The following is a 21,213-nucleotide window of genomic DNA, read 5'->3' as shown; positions in this document are numbered from 1 at the left end:
TGTATCTCTGTTTAACAAGTGTTTACTAAATTAAAATGAATACACTTATAAGGATATTTCTGAGACAGAGTTGCAAGGTGGAACTCTGCCTAATGGGAACTTGTGGGGGCTATCGATCAATATTATGCCAAATACTAACAGCAAAGCCACAGTCATGATGCATTTGTTTGCAAAACAATATTATGAGGATGCAATACTTCAGGCCAGGAAGAGACAGAAAATGTTCCCAAAAGGAGTGTTCCACATTTCAGTGTTCCATATCCAGCCAACTGAATATGGAAATGTTGGGGATGAACTCTAGGAGAAATGTGCTTGACAGGAGAGCAAAGCAGCCTTTCCTGCTCTGGTTACAGCCCTCCCCCTAGAAGACACCTTAAGAAACTGGGATGCCTTTAATTATTTCTTTTTCGCCCCTTCCTTCCTCCCTTCCAATCTTCCTCCATCCTCCCCCTTCCTTCCTTCCTTCCTTTCTTAGCTTTTTAAAGTTATTTACTTTTTTTTTTGGCAACTGTATAGTAAGAAAGGTTTTTTCTCACTGCCACCCCATCCCAGCTCACAGGTTTTAAGGTCTCAAGCATGTGAAGAAGTGAATGAGTGTTTGTGCTCTGTCAAACACTCAAGACCAAGGGCAATGTATGTGCACCGGAGATAGTAATGGAACTGGGTTCTCTACTCTTGGGAAACAGTAGAAGCCCTCTACAAGTGGAATTACTAAAACGATAAGAAGACCTGTGGCTTAGGAGAGAACAGGAATAGTGAGAGTTACAGATATGCATAACAGAGGCTATGTGATGGTTCATAGCCCCCAGAGACAGAGTTGGGGCACAATTCACAAACAACTTTCATCAAAAAGCAGACAGCTACAACTCTTGAGGGGCGGGCAATGTGCTGGCAGTGACAAGAGCAGCTCCTTCCATTGAGGGAACATAGAACTGAAAGCTGCAACTTATACTTTTTCTATTCAGTGCTTTGATTTCCAGCAAGTCACGTGTTTACTAGACTTCTCTTTATTTAGAGCTGGGTAAATACTTCTTCCTCACCTTACAGGTGCCTCCTGAAATTTAGTCCACACAAAGCTGTGCTCCAGGTACTTTTATTTTTTAAGAACAATCCCAAATCAGCATTTTTCATCAGTCACTTTGGAACAGATTGAGAGAGAACGACCAACGTTTTCCAGTAGCCTTGTTCCCCTTTATGACCAAGCAGGAAGTTTCAGAGCAAACCTCCACCTCTCAGGAAATGTACGTCAACTGGGTATTGACATCCTGTTTAATACAGTCTTAAATTTTTGTCCTCAATTCTAGATGCTCAGTATTTGGATTAAGATGTTTGAGTAATCTGTCCTGAAGTTGTGTTTCCTTTGACTTTCAAAAGATTCCGTATATCTGTTTCTAATGACAAATGGAATATCTCTATGACTATTATTGATAAATGTTGAAGTTTTTCTTAGTATTAAGTGCCTATAATTATAACTCTATTTATTGCCCTATTCCCTACCCCTTATTCATTTGATCTCTCAAGTAGGTCCTTGTTAACCACGTTCTGAGTCATTAGGTATACAGCTTCTACACTAAAAACAAGCAAATAAAACCTTTCAATGGCACATCCTGGGGCTTCCCTCCAGGACATACAATGTGATATTGAAGTAAGGGAAGTGACAGGACAGTGGTTCTGGATCTTCTAGAAACTGGCTGTATGGCTTTGCCTAAGTTCCTTAACCTTTCTGGCTTCAGTTTTCTCACCTCAAAATGTGAGGGATGGGTTAAGTCTTTAGTACATCCTGTGCAACTGTACTGTGGGGAAGTGGAAATCTTTATCTCAGATACTGTAAAGTCATACTTCTTAAGTTAAAGAAGTTGATAAACCATAATGGAAAAAATATTTTAAAAAACCAATGTACATATATATATAATGAATCACTTTGCTATATGGATGTAATTAACAAAACATTGTAAATCAACTATACTTCAATTTTTTAAATTTTTTAAAAAAGAATAAAGGATAAATATGATTTTATCTTCCTAGATGTACTGATGAGGATTCGTTATGGTTGCAAGTAATCGAAATCCAAATGAATCTTGTTAAGGTAGGCAGATGAATTTACTATAAAGGCATAGAAGGATCTCCCAAACCAAATGACAGGAATTCGGCTGCATATAAGAAGCCGGGAATGTCCACAGGACTCTCCCTGTCCTGTGTCTCCCACTTTTTGTACACCTGCTTCACCTTACCTTTTCTCTGTAGACCAGGTTCTTTCTGCTACACCTGATTACATGATGGAAAACAGGACACCCTGGAAAGTTCTTGAATTCACAAGGTATAGGCACATGAAGAGAGACAGCTCTCAGTGCAAATGCCATTTTTTTTTTTTCCCCAGAAGAAGGCGCTAATCCCCTCATCAGGATAGATGCCCACCCCTGGGCTAATCAACCGCCATCCAGGTTTGGGATTGCTTGGACTGAATGTAATAGTTGTCACCACAATCCTGAGTTGGGGGAGTAGGGAAATTTCTAGAAAGGGGATATAAGTAGAATATTCAAAAGATGCTCACATACTAAAATACCACTTTACACTATTGAAACTTTATTTTGAAATAATTATAAATTCACAGGAAATTGAAAAATCAGTACAGGAGTTTCCACCCAGTTTCCCCCAATGGTAGCATCTTACATAACTATAGTATAATATCAAAACCAGGAAATTGACATTGCAATCCACAGACGTCACCACTCAGACTCAGACGTCACCATGCATTTGTTTGTATGTGTATATGAAAAATCTACACGATTTCATCACATCTTTGTAGGTTTGTATAACTGCCGCCAAAATCAAGATACAGAACTATTCCCTCACCACAAAGATCCTGTGCATAAAAACACAGCTAAATGAATTTTCATGACGTAAATGGACTCGTGATCCAATTCAAAACACAAAACCACTGTCGCCTCGGAAGACCTTTTTATACGCCTCTGAGTTACTGCTGTCCCTTAAGAATGAATCACACATCATGTACTCTTCAGTATCTGGCCTTTTTTGTTGAACATTAGGTTTGTGGCATTCATTTATGTTGTTTTCTGTAATTATAGTTCACTCATTCTTCCACAAACTTATGTTTTTTAATAATTTTATTAGGATATGTGAGGGGCTTCCCTCATAGCTCAGTCGGTAAAGAATCTGCCTGCAAAGCAGGAGACCCGGGTTCCATTCCTGGGTCAGGAAGATCGCCTGGAGAAGGAAATGGCAACCCCCTCCAGTAATTCTTGCCTGGAGAATTCCATGGACAGAGGAGCCTGGTAGGCTACAGTCCATAGAGTCACAACTTAGCGACTAAACCACCATACACCATACATTTTAAGTGTATAATTTGATGAGTTTTGACATACGTACATACTTGTGGCAATACCACAATCAAGATACTGAGCATCTCTATTCTGGCAAAATATTCTATAAATTTTCAAAGCTAAAAATAGGTCTTGAAAGACATCTTAGGACTATGTTGGCTTCCAGATCCTTTGTGGAAAGTTGGAATAGGTAATATTTACTTTTCTCTATTCTTAGGCAGACTTTAATGAGAAAGATTTATATGACATACATTCTATCAAAAAACAAATCTAGCTTCACAAGACCATAAATTTAAGTAATTATTCTAAACCACCTCCTAAAGTGGCTCTGTGAAGTACTGTTATTTGTGACTGCCAGAAACAAATGAGAAATCCCGACATGAGAGAAAAAATTTACATACAAACATGCACACACCCATGCACACATGTGGGTAAGAGCTATCTAGACCAAATTTCTGGATTAACCAAAAGGTCAAAATCCCAAATTGTAGGTATAAAAATGCTGCTTAGAATGACAAAGACTAAAGAGGATTTGTCTATTTTGTATACACATAAAATTTACACAGCACTATTCTTGCCTGGAAATCCCATGGATGGAGGAGCCTGGTAGGCTGCGGTCCATGGGGTCACTAAGAGTCCCACACGACTGAGCGACTGAGCGACTTGACTTTTCACTTTCATGCATTGGAGAAGGCAATGGCAACCCACTCCAGTGTCCTTGCTTGGAGAATCCCAGGGACGGGGGAGACTGGTGAGCTGCTGTCTGTGGGGTCGAACAGAGTCGGACACGACTGAAGCAACTTAGCAGCAGCAGCATTCTTTTCTTAAATGTGTACAATGTCTATGCAGTTGTTATAATGAATGGTTTTTCACATTTATTCACCTATCCTCAAAACTTTCTTGGTAACCTTACTTAACTACCTTGGCCCATTTTTTAGAGAGGATATTAAGAACTTAGACTAAAGTTTAAGAGCAAGTCAAATGAGTAAACATGAAATTTAGTTCTTCATTTCATTACTTAGGCCATGAAGAACCGCCTCTTCATCTTCAGACCACATTTGCTCTCCAGAAGTAATAAACACAAACATCTGTGAAGAAGATGTACTAGATGAAGTGAGTGAAAATCTTTATACACCCTCTTTTGTTCTGTTCTCTTCATATAAATGATCTGAAAGGTAACGTTCTCATTTATACAAGATTTACTGAGTTCCTCCTGCCCCAGGTACTGGGGATATAAAGACAAATAGTACAAGGTTCTATGCTCAGAGAGTTTATGCTCTAATGAACGTATCTACCTAGAATTTTAAGAAAATAGTCTGCATTTTAATTAAAAGCATAGTGCTATCCATGCACTAGGTTTTTAAAGTTTTTCCTTACTGAAATGTATCATAAAAACTAAGAAAAACAAGTTGAAAAAATCTAAAAAAGTGCAAAAACATCTTTCTATCTAAAGAATGAATTTTCTCTTTTATGTATTTTTCATAAAATATTTTATGTATTTTATGTATTTTTTCATAAAAGTATAATATTTAGAAATGTCTATGGCATCTCATCACAGTTAAGTGTCTCTGAATCACTTAACAAATACCAATTGGAAGTCTACCATGAGCAAGTCTTCCTAAGAGGAGAATAACCATTTCCAAAAATCTCATTTTACATTTAAAAGTCAGTTTTTTTAAATTAAATTAATCTGTGTCCAATATCTATATATTCTTATATTGTGGAAGCAGACTAAATTTATAATCTCCACAAAAGTTTAAGAGCACCAGTACCCGAACCAGGCATGTCCCTAATTGTGCTTATCACACTAAAAGTCTTTCACCAAATTATTTATTAAAAATCATCAGAACTGTAGATTACACTTCTGTTGTCATATCTTTTAAATTAATGGTAGGAGTATAAACTATTCATATCTAAAAATAAGGATTTTTAACCTGAAAAGTGATAATTGTGATTAAAGACCTATTCACCATGGATTGTGTTGGCTATATATTGTGTGTCTATTGCCAATATGTACTTGATCAAAGATCTCTACGTTTTAAAACAAAAAGTTTCCTATTTCTCTTCTAGTCACCTTCCAACTTCTTTGTAGACTGGTCAGGAAGCTCTTAAGCAAGTAAGCAATTAAATTGAAAACAATGGGATTTTTTTAACAGTGGAATTTATTTTGTACTTTACCATTGATACAGCCTCCATATATACCATCTACCCCATTCCTCTCACATAAAGAAACTGCTCTTTGTGTTCCGAACTATCAGTCTCTGAAGAGTTGAACCTGCCTCACAACCCAGCCTGGACCAAAAAGGTTTCCATGTGAGGCCATTCCTGTTGTACATCATCACAGTGACTCATAGTTGAGGATCTGTAACGAAGAAAAGAAGGATCAAAAGACTGTAAAGTCAGAACAAAGCAATTTTTAACAAAAGAAGGAAACTATAGTTGGCAACTATATTCTGGCAAACTTAATATTAGTATCAGGAAAACGTCTAGACTGGATTTTCACTGGTGATTTGAGAGCTCTTAAGGAGGAGACCATGATCATTTATAGCCAGCCTGCTAAGTGCTAAGTCACTTCAGTCGTGTCCGACTCTGTGCGACCCCATAGACAGCAGCCCACCAGGCTCCCCCGTCCCTGGGATTCTCCAGGCAAGAACAGTGGGTTGCCATTTCCTTCTCCAATGCGTGGAAAGCAAAAAGTGAAAGTGAAGTCGTTCAGTCGTGTCTGACTCTTAGCGACCCCATGGACTGCAGCCTACTAGGCTCCTCCATCAATGGGATTTTCCAGGTAAGAGTACTGGAGTGGGGTGCCATTGCCTTCTCCAATAGCCAGCCTGAGTTTACCCAAAAAAGTTATGCTACACTATTTCTTTCTCAGAGGGTATTGGTAGATTGGTAGTCAAGGAGAATGCAATACAAAGAGCATAAAACATTGAGCTCCTTTTGGACAAGATGAAAAACTGTGGATTAGATTATAACACAGTTAGATTTTGTTTGAAGGACTTAGACCTAAGAAAGCAGATAAATGTTCTCTTGGACAAGTCCTTCAGTTATGCTGCTGGGCTCTGTCACAGACTGCATCACACTTAACATTTTTATTAATGATTTAGATAGAAACTTATATGTAATTAAGTGTGTAGATCACATGTAGTTAAGAATTATTAACATGCTCATTGACATTAAAGAGTCATTTAATAAACCTAGTTGTAAAAGCCAGTGTTTCAATTAAAAATCAACTTTATAATTGTACTTCAGGTAAACATGTCCTTCAGTCATATTTGGAAAAACAAAAATTTAATAGACTGCAATCATGTTAATTAAAATTCAGTGCTTACAGGGAACTCAGCTGGGTGCTCTGTGATGACCTATAGGGGTAGGATGAGGGTGGGTGGGAGGAAGGGAGTCTCAAGAGGGAGAGGATATCTGTATACTTACAGCTGATTCACATTGTTGTACAGCACACATTAACACAACATCATAAAGCAATTATCCTCCAAAAAAAAAAAAAAAATCCAGTACTTAGAGGAATATTGGCTCTACCTACTCTCGCTTGATCAACTCACACAACATTTTCAAATTAACATTGATAAACCAAAGTTTTCCATAGGAGGCCAACCAAGATAATAGGATTTGGAACTATCCTATCAAGCTGGTTTTTTTGGGAGAGAGTGGGGTCAATATATCTTCAAGTATCTGAAGGAGAGTTATACGGCAGATGTTAAACTTAATATTTGTGACTTTAAAGGACAAAGCCAGGCCAATGCACAAAAACCAAATGTAGGCAAAGTTTAGCTCAAACTTTCTAGCCATTAGGATGTGGGCTACTTTGGGGCTGTGGTAGTCTAATGGCCCCCAAAGATGTTAATCCCTGGAGTCTCTTCATGTATTGCCATAAAAAGCAGAAGAGACTTTGTAGATGCAATCAAGTTAAGGAAATTATTCTGGATTACCCAGATGAGTCCACTGTAATCACAATGGTCTTTAAAAGATGAAAGAAGCAGAAAAATTGAAGAAAATATGACGATGGAAGCAGAGGGTCAAAGACAAAGGAAAGTGTGAAGATGCTATGTCAATGGATTTGAAAATGGAGGAAGGGGCCATAAGCCGAAGAATGCAGGCAGTCTCCACACGTGAAAAAGGCAAAGAAGCAAGTTCTACACCAGAGCCTGTGGGGGGAACTCAGCCCAACCAGCACCTTGATTTTGGCCCCATGAAACTCATTTTGGACTTCTGACCACCCGAATTGTAGGATTGTATTTTTGTGTTGTTTAAGCCACTAAATTCATGGTAATTTGTCACAGAGACAAGAGGAAACTGATGCAGGAGATAATGAGCTTTCATCACCACAGGTACAGCAGTAGAGCTGAACTTTTTTGTTCTGGGGCGTTGAGAATTATTGAAAGGACTGGACTAGAATTATCTATAAAGTCTTTTTCCACCTGAACTGAGCTATCTTTTTTCATTTTTGGAATATTTTCCCACAACTTCAACAATAACCTCTTGATCATAACCCCCAAATTCTTATCTCTAGCTCTAATTTCTCTCAGTTTCTAGCTCTACATATCTTATTTGCTGACATTTTCATTTGGACATCCTAAAATCCCTTTAAAACCAATAAGGCCTCCAGAAAGAAAAATGAGGGGATTGAGAGTTTAGAATACAGACAGATAAATGTGGTCTTTCCATGAAAGAGGAACAATAAAGCCAACTTGCCTTCCATAAATGAACAAAACTGAGCAAAATCTGCCATGAAGAATTCTGATGACAATGTTTCAAGTGCTTTGGTGCAGCAAACTACGTAGAAGCTTTTAAACTGCAAAGAAAATGAAGTTAAAATGTTTTCCCTTAAGTTATACTTCTTAAAAATTTTTTTTAATATATTCTTCACAAGAAAAAATACACTAAATACTATCTGGACCTGATATGCATGTCTTCAGCCATCTCTCTCAGGGCTGAGTCCAGAGAAATGATAGATAATAAGCATGAGTTAAAACTGCAGGAAGCCATGTCCTACAGTGGTATAGAGTGAAGGCTCTGAGGTCTGCCTGAAATAGAGTCACATTTACTGGGTGGGTAATGTTTACTGGGTGAGTAACCTTAGACAAGCTGGTTAACCTCCTTTGCCTCAGTTTCTTCTATAAAATGCAGAGAAACAGACTGTCTACTTCATAGGGTTGTTATAAAAATTATGGGAGATAATACAAATAAAGTGCTCAGAACACTGATGGCACGTATCAAGTGTCCAATAAATATTAGGGTTTTTTTTTAAAAAGGAAGACTTAAAATGGAAAGCTTTTGACATCAACTCAAAGGAAGATTCTAGTTTCCAAGTGGCATTTGTTTGCATGCAAGATTTAATACAAGGATACATTGGCATTTTCTCTTGGCAGCCTGACTCATCTTGGTCCCTAATTACTGTCATGGTAGGGCATCATTTTTGGTGTCCTAATTTCCTGGCTCATTTTGGTGCTTGACTTGATGTCAACATTCTCCCTGACATCCCAGTGACTAATGCTGAGCATACCACAACTCCCTTCTGGTTCTTACCTTACCTGCTTTACTTTGGTGACCTGACCCACCTGTTCTTCAGGGCTTTCAGGAATGTATCACTCCAGTAGCCCTCTACTGCCTTCACCTTTCATCCATTTTAATAGTGCAACATTCCAGCTCTGACCTCAGCTCCAAAGGACTCTTTGATGGTTTTGGAAAGTTGTTAGGAAAAAAGAGTTGAAATTGAGGGAGAGGCTTTGAATGTAAGTGCTTGTGTGTCTCTATATCTTATTGACTAAGATGTCCAATATGTGCCATTAATTATTAAATTGGTCATGCTTTTAGGACTATTGTTTTTTTCAAAAAATAGATACAATAGAAAAAATTGGTTAGCTTATAGACTAACTATATTCTCTTATCCAAATCAGAGAATATGCTAGAGAGTAAGTCCATACGATCATAAAACAGGCACCACTATCCACTTGGTGGCACCTAAACTGTAAATGTCATGGCTCACAGAAAATAATACATTTTCATAAGGTTGGCCGTACCAAAATTAAACCTATAACATGACCACAAAAAGTCATTTTAAAGTGGTGTCCAGTAATCAATGCAATAATGTAGAGAAAAGGATTAACTGTAAAGGTAAAGAAATAGAAATAAGTGGTTATGGGAATAAATGGTCACAGTATAAGTTGTGAACAAAACACAAATTTGTTGAAAAATTAATATTTGTATAGCACTTTACAATATGCTTTTTTATATACTCTACTTCATTTATTGGAACAGTATTATAACATTGATGCTGGTTATAGATTGTACACTTTCATTGTACAATAAGAACATTGTTCTTATTTTAAAGAATTTTTGGAAAGACAAGGATTTAATAGACTAAATTAAGGGAGGGGGAGGTTAGATGATTTGTTCAAGTGGACAATTTAGAAAGAGGCAGAATCGGTACTTAATTACATTTGCTCTGATTCCAAGTTCTGGACTTTCCCCATTATATCACGCTGCTTTCCTAGCACATGGACTACATTTACAAATGTGTTGAAAAACTATCTAAATAATCTTTTAAAATCTTCATTCTTACGAATCTTCAAGAAGAGAATACGTTTTACATGATTTTATCCAGTGGGTAAGCAGACTCTTTAGGCATAACCATCTTGAGGTTCTTTTTAATTTTTGATGACTATCAGCCTACTTCTCACAAAAGTTTGCGACTTATGATATCCACCCCACACGTATATATTAACAGAGGCGGCCAGAGCATCTGCTCTGAAAAGATATCATTCAATCAAAGGCAGGCCTGTGTAGGTGACCAAGTAGGTAATTGTCTTACTAGGTCATAACCGTCTGACCAGGCCATAATTCGTAACCTCACAAGAGGCTGGGTTGTCAACATGTTCAGGGCCTTTCAGCTCCCCTACCTGCCCTAACCCCACCCCACCCCACCCCCAGCGACCCAGCGACCCAGCCTCGCTTGCTGCCCCGACTTCTGAAGCTCTGCTCGGGGTGGGGGGGAAAGGCAGAGTTAAGCTTCTGCAGTCTTTGGCGAGAGCCACTCCACATGTTGTCCGCAGAAATCCTGCCCTGAAAGAAGAACGGTGACCTCAAGAGATCTGCAGGTCTCTTGGGGCTCACATTCACCCTCCAGGGTCGGGGCCCACGCCGGAGGCCTGGCCCTGCGGGAGCTGGAGCTACGCATGCCCGCAGACCGCCCGGCTTGGTTGGCACGGAGCGCTGGCCCCTGTCGCCGGCGGCGGCTGCCAGGAGCCGCGAGGTGCGCGAGTCCGCGGCTCAAGAGGAGCGGGGGTCTCTGGGGAGGGCAGAGAGGATGGCAAGGCCCGCGGAGCAGTGGCGGCCCCGGGGCAGGATGCGAGGACCGCGTTTAGGGCGACCCGGACGCAAGAGGTGAGCGCCGGGCCTGCGGGGAGCGCAGCCGCGCCTCCCACCCGGGGTGAGTAGCCAAGTTCTTGGGCTAACGCAGGGCAGAAAGCAAAACTGATCTGCTGCGAACACCCAAGGAATGCCTTTATTCCACAAGAGCATCAGAAGACTCCTCTCTAGACTCACTTTCTAATTATAAAAATCCTTAATGGTATAGGCCCGCTGGGGTCTTAACACCACTTGTTCCCAAACCTCTTGCTGAATCACAGTGCTCATCTCTAGAGTTGACTTCTCTTCTTAACAACCTCTGTTTTGGTTTGTTTGTTTAAATTCAGCCGGTGGTCCAGTTCTTTTTTTTTCCCCTCACACTTTATGTCTTGTTTTATAGGCCCCTAAGATGCCGTGGTGGAGAGTGTAGTCAGCCTATGATATACAATCAACAAAAAATGTCTTATTGAATTAAAACTTACTTTTTAAATTGCCCACAGTGTAGTCATCTTATTAACAATATCATGTTAAATATTTGCTGTTGTTCAGTCGCTAAGTTGTGTCCGACTTTTGGCAGCTCCATGAACTGTAGTAGGCTACGCTTCCTTTTCCTTCACCATCTCCCAGAGTGTACCCAAACTCATGTGCATTGAGTTGGTGATGCCATCTAACCATCTCATCCTCTGTCTCCCCTTTCTCCTCTTGCCCTCAATCTTTCCCAGTACCAGGGTGTTTTTCAGTGAGTCGGCTCTTCACATCAGATAGGTAAACTATTGGAGTTTCAGCTTCAGCACCAATCCTTCCAATGAATGTTCAGGGTTGATTTCCTTTAGGATTGGATGGTTTGATCTCCTTGCTGTCCAAGGGACTCTCAAGAGTCTTCTCCAGCACCATATTTCAAAGGCATCACATTTCTTTGGCGCTCAGTCTTCTTTATGGTCGAACTGTCACATTTGAATATGACTACTGGAAATGGCACCCCACTCCAGTACTCTTGCCTGGAAAATCTCATGGATGGAGGAGCCTGGTAGGCTGCAGTCCATGGGGTCGCTAAGAGTCGGACACGACTGAGCGAATTCCCTTCACTCACTGGAAAAACCATAACTTTGATTGTATGGACCTTTGTCAGCAAAGTGCTGTCTCTGTTTTTTAATACACTGTCTAGGTTTGTCATAGCTTCTCTTCCAAGGAGCAAAAATCTTTTAATTTCATGGCTGCAGTCACTGTCCACAGTGATTTTGGAGCCCAAGAAAAGAAAATATGTTGTTTCCCCATCTATTTGCCATGAAATGATGGGCATGATCTTAGTTTTTTTAAATGTTGGGTTTTAAGCCAGCTTTTTCACTCTTCACTTTCACCCTCATCAAGAGGCTCTTTAGTTCCTCTTCGCTTTCTGCCATTAGAATGGTATCATCTGCATATCTGAGGTGGTTGATATTTCTTCTGGCAATCTTGATTCCAGCTATGAGTCATCCAGCCTGCCATTAGGTTTAAAAGATAATATAAGATGTAGCTATTTTGTGCATGCTCAGTCGTTTCAGTCGTGTTGGACTCTTCGCAGCCCAATGGACTGTAGCCTGCCAGGCTCCTCTGTCCATGAGATTTTCCAGGTGAGAATATTGGAGTGGGTTGCCATTTCCTCCTCCAGGGGATCTTCCCAATCCAGGGATCAAACCCACATCTCTTACATCTCTTGCATTGGCAGGCAGTCTTTATCACTGAATCACCTGGGAAGCCTCAGTCATTAGGGCAACACAAACCAAAATTACAATGATACTACTTATACTACTTAACACTCACTGGGATGTCTATTATTTTTTAAAAAAATAATAAATGTTGGTGAAGATGTGGAGAAATTGGAATTCTCATGCATGGCTGGGGGTTGTAAAATGGTACATACTAGGGAACAATATGGCAGTTCCTCAAAAAATTAAACAGAATTGTCATAAGATCCAGCAATTCCAATTCTGGGTGTATACCTAAAAGAATTGAAAACAGGAACTCAGATACTTATACTTCAGTATTAATAACGGTATTATTCACAATAGCCAAACGGTAGAAACAATCCAAATGCCTATCAACAGATGAATAAACAAATGTCATATATACATAGAATGGAACATTATTCAGCCTTCAAAAGAAATGAAATTCTGATACATAGTACAACATGCATGAACCTTGAAAACATTGTGCTAAGTGAAATAACATGTTTTTATTTTGTTTTGATTTGATTAATTGAATAAATGGCAGCCCACTCCAGTACTCTTAACCTGGAAAATCCCATGGATGGAGGAGCCTGGTAGGCTTCAGTCCATGGGGTCGCTAAGAGTCAGACACGACTGAGTGACTTCACTTTCATTTTTCACTTTCATGCGCTGGAGAAGGAAATTGCAACCCACTACATTGTTCTTGCCTGGAGAATCCCAGGGACAGGGGAGCCTAGTGGGCTGCCGTCTATGGGGTCGCACAGAGTCAGACACGACTTAAGTGACTTAGCAGCTTAGCAGCCCCATATTAAGTAGCCACTTTTATATTCCAAATTCTTTTGTTTTAAATTGTATTTCTCTGCTTACTATTCAATTTAGCTAATTTGCCTTTTCATAATCCATTACCACAATGTGAAATTATTACTGCTTTACAATACAGTTTAATATCTTATTTCAGAGTTGTATTAGCTTATAAGATAGACTTGAGATGGTCTCTGTTAAATAACAAATTTCCTCTTATTTACTTCAGCTTATGAAAATGGTTTTTTTTTTTTTGTTTGTTTGTTTGTTTTTGCAATCCCATGGGCCGTAATCCACCAGGCTCCTCTGGCCGTTGGATTCTCCAGGCAAGAATACTGGAGTGGGTTGCCATTTCCTACTCCAATGAAAATGTTTTTTAATCTTAATTCTGAGATACTGTTTGCTACCTCTCTTTTTGTATGACCATATTTTATAACCATGCCTATAGATCTTAATTCAAGATAATATTTTCAGCTAGAAATAGAGTCCTATAGCATTGTCCTAGAGCTTTATTTATTACTCTCAGGATGGTCTATGGACCAACCCCACTAATGTTATTTGGGAACTTGTTATAAATTCTGAGTCTCAGGCCCTAACCCAGAATTACTAATTCAAAATCCGCATTTTAACAAGATTCCCCAAGTGATTTGTATGCACATACAAGTTTGAGAGCAGTGTACAATAGAGATTTCCCTGTAGGATAGAAATTCACAACCTTCACTGAACATTAAATTCACCTGGGGGAGCTTTAAAAAAATACTGATAGACTGCACCCCTAGAAATTGATTTAATTGATCTAGGGTCGGGACCCTTAGCACTGGTATTTTTTTTAAACCCCAATTGCAGCCAGAGTTGAGAAGCAGTGCTCTAGATTACAGCTGGCCATTGTCAGGGTCCCAGTTACTTTAAAAGCAAGAAGGATGCCTTTATTATCTGATGTGGTGTCATTCAGTTCAGTTCAGTCGCTCAGTCGTGACCGACTCTTTGTGACCCCATGGATTGCAGCACACCAGGCACCCCTGTCCATCACCAACGCCCAGAGTTTACTCAAACTCATCCCCATTGAGTCAGTGATGCCATCCAACCATTTCATCCTCTGTCGCCCCCTTTTCCTCCCACCTTCAATCTTTCCCAGCATCAGGGTCTTTACAAATGAGTCAGCTCTTTGAATAAGATGGCCAAAGTACTGGAGTTTCAGCTGCAACAACATCAGTCCTTCCGATGAATATTCAAGACTGATTTCCTACAGGATGGACTGGTTGGAACTCCTTGCAGTCCGAGGGACTCTCGAGTCTTCTCCAACACCACAGTTCAAAGAAGCATCAATTCTTTGGCACTCAGCTTTCAATAATGAAATCAGATTAATTACATTCTTTGCAGCCAAAGATGGAGAAGCTCTATACAGTCAGCAAAAACAAGACTGGCAGCTGACTGTGGCTCAGATCATGAACTCCTTATTGCAAAATTCAGACTTAAATTGAAGAAAGTAGGGAAAACCACTAGACCATTCAGTTCAGTTCAGTTCCGTTCAGTCGCTCAGTCGTGTCCGACTCTTTGCGACCCCATGAACTGCAGCACACCAGGCCTCCCTGTCCATCACCAACTCCCGGAGTTCACCCAGACTCACATCCATCGAGTCAATGATGCCATCCAGCCATCTCATCCTCTGTCGTCCCCTTGTCCTCCTGCCCCCAATCCCTCACAGCATCAGGGTCTTTTCCAATGAGTCAACTCTTCGCATGAGGTGCCCAAAGTACTGGAGTTTCAGCTTTAGCATCATTCCTTCCACAGAAATCCCAGGGCTGATCTCCTTCAGAATGGACTGGTTGGATCTCCTTGCAGTCCAAGGGACTCTCAAGAGTCTTCTCCAACACCACAGTTCAAAAGCATCAACTCTTCAGCGCTCAGCCTTCTTCACAGTCCAATTCTCACATCCATACATGACCACAGGAAAAACCATAGCCTTGACTAGACGAACCTTTGTTGGCAAAATAATGTCTCTGCTTTTGAATATGCTATCTAGGTTGGTCAAAACTTTCCTTCCAAGGAGTAAGCGTCTTTTAATTTTATGGCTACAATCACCATCTGCAGTGATTTTGGAGCCCAGAAAAATAAAGTCTGACACTGTTTCCACTGTTTCCCCATCTATTTCCCATGAAGTGATGGGACCGGATGCCATGATCTTCATTTTCTGAATGCTGAGCTTTAAGCCAACTTTTTCACTCTCCACTTTCACTTTCATCAAGAGGCTTTTGAGTTCCTCTTCCCTTTCTGCCATAAGGGTGGTGTCATCTGCATATCTGAGGTTATTGATGTTTCTCCCAGCAATCTTGATTCCAGCTTGTGCTTCTTCCAGTCCAGCGTTTCTCATGATGTACTCTGCATATAAGTTAAATAAGCAGGGTGACAATATACAGCCTTGACATACTCCTTTTCCTATTTGGAACCAGTCTGTTGTTCCATGTCCAGTTCTAACTGTTGCTTCCTGATCTGCATATAGGTTTCTCAAGAGGCAGGTCAGGTGGTCTGGTATTCCCATCTCTTTCAGAATTTTCCAGTTTATTGTGATCCACACAGTCAAAGGCTTTGGCATAGTCAATAAAGCAGAAATAGATGTTTTTCTGGAACTCTCTTGCTTTTACCATGATCCAGCAGATGTTGGCAATTTGATCTCTGTTTCCTCTGCCTTTTCTAAAACCAGCTTGAACATCAGGAAGTTCACGGTTCATGTATTGCTGAAGCCTGGCTTGGAGAATTTTGAGCATTACTTTACTAGCATGTGAGATGAGTGCAATTGTGCAGTAGTTTGAGCATTCTTTGGCATTGCCTTTCTTTGTGATTGGAATGAAAACTGACCTTTTCCAGTCCTGTGGCCACTGCTGAGTTTTCCAAATTTGCTGCCATGACCTAAATCAAATCCCTTACAATTATCCAGTGGAAGTGACAAATAGATTCAAGGAATTAGGTCTGATAGACAGAATGCCTGAAGAACTATGGACAGAGGTTTGTGATATCATACAGGAGGCAGTGATTAAGACCATCCCCAAGAAAAAGAAATGGAAAAAGGCAAAATGGTTGTCTGAGGAGGCCTTACAAGTAGCTGAGGAAAAAAGAGAAGCAAAAGGCAAAGGAGAAAAGGAAAGATATACTCATTTGAATGCAGAGTTCCAAAGAATAGCAAGGAGAGATAAGAAAGCCTTCCTCAGTAATCAATGCAAAGAAATAGAGGAAAACAATAGAATGGGAAACACTAGAGATTTCTTCAAGAAAATTAGAGATACCAAGGGAACATTTCATGCAAAGATGAGCACAATAAAGGACAGAAATGGTAGGGACCTAACAGAAGCAGAAGATATTATGAAGAGGTGACAAGAAAACACAGAAGAACTGTACAAAAAGATCTTCATGACCCAGATAACCATGATGGTGTGATCAGTGGACTAGAGCAGGACATCCTGGAATTCGAAGTCAAGTGGGCCTTAGAAAGCATCACTACGAACAAAGCTAGTGGAAGTGATGGGATTCCAGTTGAGCTATTTCAAATCCTAAAAGATGATGCTGTGAAAGTGCTGCCCTCAATATGTCAGCAAACTTGGAAAAATCAGCAGTGGCTGCAGGACTGGAAAAGATCAGTTTTAATTCCAATCCCAAAGAAAGACAATGCCAAAGAATGCTCAAACTACCGCACAATTGCACTCATCTCACACGCCAGTAAAGTAATACTCAAAATTCTCCAAGCCAGGCTTCAACAGTATGTGAACCATGAACTTCCAGATGTTCAGGCTGGATTTAGAAAAGATAGAGGAACCAGAGATCAAATTGGCAAATTCCACTGGATCATGGAAAAAGCAAAGAGAGTTCCAGAAAAACATATACTTCTGCTTTATTGACTACACCAAAGCCTTTGACTTTGTGGATCACAACAAACTGTGGAAAATTCTGAAAGAGATGGGAATACCAGACCATCTGACCTGCCTTCTGAGAAATCTGTAGGCAGGTCAAGAAGCAACAATTAGAACTGGACATGGAACAACACATTGATTGTTGGGAAAGGAGTACATCAAGGCTGCATATTGTCACCCTGCTTATTTAACTTATATGCAGAGTACATCATGCAAAATGCTGGACTGGATGAAGCACAAGCTGGAATCAAGATTGCTGGGAGAAATATCAATAACCTCAGATATGCAGATGACACCACCCTTAGGGCAGAAAGCAAAGAAGAACTAAAGAGCCTCTTGTTGAAAGTGAAAGATGAGAGTGAAAATTTGGCTTACAACTCAACTAAAACTAAGAAAAATAAGAAAACTAAGATCATGGTGTCTGGTCCCATCAGTTCAGTTCAGTTTAGTTCAGTCACTCAGTCGTGTCCGACTCTTTGTGACCCCATGCATCGCAGCACGCCAGGCCTCCCTGTCAATCACCAACTCCCTAAGTTTACCCAAACTCATATGCATCGAGTCAGTGAAGCCATCCAACCATCTCATCTTCTGTCGTCCCCTTCTCCTCCTGCCCCCAATCCCTCCCAGCATCAGGGTCTTTTCCAATGAGTCAACTCTTCGCATGAAGTGACCAAAGTATTGGAGTTTCAGCTTCAGCATCAGTCCTTCCCCTGAACACCCAGGATTGATCTTCTTTAGAATGGACTGGTTGGATCTCGTAGTCCAAGGGACTCTCAAGAGTCTTGTCCAACGCCACATTTCAAAAGCATCAATTCTTCGGCGCTCAGCTTTCTTCACAGTCCAACTCTCACATCCATACATGACCACAGGAAAAACCATAGCCTTGACTAGACGGACCTTGGTTGGCAAAGTAATGTCTCTACTTTTGAATATGCTATCTAGATTGGTCATAACTTTCCTTTCAAGGAGTAAGTGTCTTTTAATTTCATGGCTGCAATCACCATCTTCAGTGATTTTGGAGTCCCCCAAAAATAAAGTCTGACACTGTTTCCACTGTTTCCCCATCTATTTCCCATGAAGTGATGGGACTAGATGCCATGATCTTCGTTTTCTGAATGTTGAGCTTTAAGCCAACTTTTTCACTCTCCTCTTTCACTTTCATCAAGAGGCTTTTTAGTTCCTCTACACTTTCTGCCATAAGGGTGGTGTCATGTGCATATCTGAGGTTATTGATATTTCTCCCGGCAATCTTGATTCCAGCTTGTGCTTCTTCCAGCCCAGCGTTTCTCATGATGTACCCTGCATATAAGTTAAATAAGCAGGGTGACAGTATGCAGCTTTGACGTACTTCTTTTCCTATTTGGAACCAGTCTGTTGTTCCATGTCCAGTTCTAACATCACTTCATGGCAAATAGATGGGGAAACAATGGAAACAGTGATAGACTTTATTTTGGGGTGCTCCAATTCACTGCAGATGGTGACTGAAACCGTGAAATTAAAAAACACTTGCTCCTTGGAAGAAAAGCTATGACCACCCTAGACAATATATTAAAAAGCAGAGACATTTTTTTTGCCAACAAAGGTTCGTCTAGTCAAAGCTATGGTTTTTCCAGTAGTCATGTATGGATGTGAGAGTTGGACTATAAAGAAAGCTGAGCACAGAAGAAATGATGCTTTAGAACTGTGATGTTGGAGAAGACTGTTGATAGTCCCTTGGACAATAAAGAGATCAAACCAGTCCATTCTAAAGAAGATCAATCCTGGGTGTTCATGGGAAGGACTGATGCTGAATCTGAAGCTCCAATATTAGGCCACCTGATGAGAAGAACTGACTCATTAGAAAATTGATGCTGGGCAAGATTGAAGGCAGGAGGAGAATGGGATGACAGAAGCTGAGATGGTTGGCTGGAATCACCGATTCGTTGGACATGAGTTTGAGCAAACTCTGAGAATTGGTGATGGACAAAGAGGTCTGGTGTGCTGCAGTCCATGGGGTTGCAAAGAGTCGGACACGACTGAGCGACTGAATTGCACTGACTGAGCTCTAGTCTCTTTTTTTCAACTTAAAGTCATATAATTCCCTCAAACTGTAGGCCTATTTCTGTTTGAAATATTTGTTTCCACAACCTTCTGAAGAGAATCTGCAGGTGAAAAATACAGAGAATTTTATTATCAAGACAGAAATTTAACATCCTTGTTATTTTGGGCTTACAGTTAGAGTGCTAATGGCAGACTTGGCTTAACAAATGTTTATCAACAAGTCACTTGTAACATATTTTGTCATCTGTCTCAAAAATGTGTCTTTCCCAACTTCAGAATAGTAGAAGGGGAGAGAGTTAATTATGATGACTGAAAGGCTAATATTTACTCCATGCCTGGAGCCCATTTTATTTGATCCTTAGAACAACCCTCTGAGGAAGGCACTAACTCCCATTACAGATCAGGAAGTAGGCACAGGATCAGGAAATAAACAGAGACACACATTGTTTAGTTGCAGCTATTAAAATGCCAGAGTTAGAATTCAAACCCAAGCCTGCCTGACTTCAGGGTATAAGTGAGAAACCATCACACAAACTGCTCTCTTATATGTTGCTGTTCTTTGCTACACTAGAAAGGAAAGGTACCTTCCTGCCTGCCTTCCTGTTGTCAGGGGGATAGTGAAAACTCAGATTTGAAATGGTGCTTGGAAGCTGCTAACTAAGCAATTTCATCTCTTGTTAATTCCATCCCTATTGTGTGTCTGGGGCTCCTCTGGTAGCTCCGTGGTAAAGAATCTGCCTGCAATGCAGGAGACCCAGGTTTGATCCCTGGATTGGGAAGATCCCCTGGAAGAGGGCATGGCAACTCACTCTAGTACTCTTGCCTGGAGAATCCCATGGACAGAGGAGCCTGGTAGGCTGCAGTCCATAGGCTTGCACAGAATCTGACATGACTGAAGTGACTAAGCAGCAGCAGCATTGTGTGTCTGTGGTCATGGGTTTTGGTTTTTTTATTTTGTTTTGTTTTTAAAAAACACTCTGCTTTCCTCCAGGAACATGTGAAAAAAAGGAGTGGGAGAATGGTCCTTTTCTAGGGCCTCTGCTCTATTTTTGGAGGAACCAGAGATCAAATTGCCAACATCCGCTGGATCATCAAAAAAGCAAGAGAGTTCCAGAAAAACATCTATATCTGCTTTATTGACTGTGCCAAAGCCTTTGACTGTGTGGATCACAATAAACTGTGGAAAATTCTGAAAGAGATGGGAATATCAGACCACCTGATCTGCCTCTTGAGAAATTTGTATGCAGGTCAGGAAGCAACAGTTAGAACTGGACATGGAACAACAGACTGGTTCCAGATAGGAAAAGGAGTACAAGGCTGTATATTGTCACGCTGTTTATTTAACTTATATGCGGAGTACATCATGAGAAATGCTGGACTGGAAGAAGCACAGGCTGGAATCAAGATTGCTGGGAGAAATATCAGTAACCTCAGATATGCAGATGACACCACCCTTATGGCAGAAAGTGTAGAGGAACTAAAAAGCCTCTTGATGAAAGTGAAAATGGAGAGTGAAAAAGTTGGCTTAAAGCTCAACATTCAGAAAACGAAGATCATGGCATCCGGTCCCATCACTTCATGGGAAATAGATGGGGAAACAGTGGAAACAGTGTCAGACTTTATTTTTCTGGGCTCCAAAATCACTGCAGATGGTGACTGCAGCCATGAAATTAAAAGATGCTTACTCCTTGGAAGGAAAGTTATGACCAACCTAGATAGCATATTCAAAAGCAGAGACATTACTTTGCCAACCAAGGTCCGTCTAGTCAAGGCTATGGTTTTTCCTGTGGTCATGTATGGATGTGAGAGTTGGACTGTGAAGAAGGCTGAGTGCCGAAGAGTTGATGCTTTTGAAATGTGGTGTTGGAGAAGACTCTTGAGAGTCCCTTGGACTGCAAGGAGATCCAACCGGTCCATTCTGAAGGAGATCAGTCCTGGGATTTCTTTGGAAGGAATGATGCTAAAGCTGAAACTCCAGTACTTTGGGCAGCTCATGCGAAGAGTTGACTCATTGGAAAAGACTCTGATGCTGGGAGGGATTGGGGGCAAGAGGAGAAG

General features: G+C 40.6%; 1 long non-coding RNA gene across 1 annotated transcript; it reads right to left on the bottom strand.

Moving 5' to 3' along the window:
• Positions 1-6,058: 6,058 nt before the first annotated feature.
• LOC133234426 (uncharacterized) lies at positions 6,059-10,225 on the bottom strand. Its single transcript, XR_009732136.1, has 3 exons — positions 9,798-10,225; positions 8,891-9,029; positions 6,059-8,151 (listed from the first exon to the last, which is right to left on the bottom strand). It is a non-coding gene; the product is annotated as an uncharacterized LOC133234426 (long non-coding RNA).
• Positions 10,226-21,213: the final 10,988 nt, after the last annotated feature.

Source organism: Bos javanicus, chromosome 21 (assembly GCF_032452875.1).
Source record: "Bos javanicus breed banteng chromosome 21, ARS-OSU_banteng_1.0, whole genome shotgun sequence".
Lineage (NCBI taxonomy): Eukaryota > Metazoa > Chordata > Mammalia > Artiodactyla > Bovidae > Bos > Bos javanicus.
Note: the sequence above shows the minus strand (reverse complement) of the source record. Positions and strands in the feature narration are given on the sequence as shown.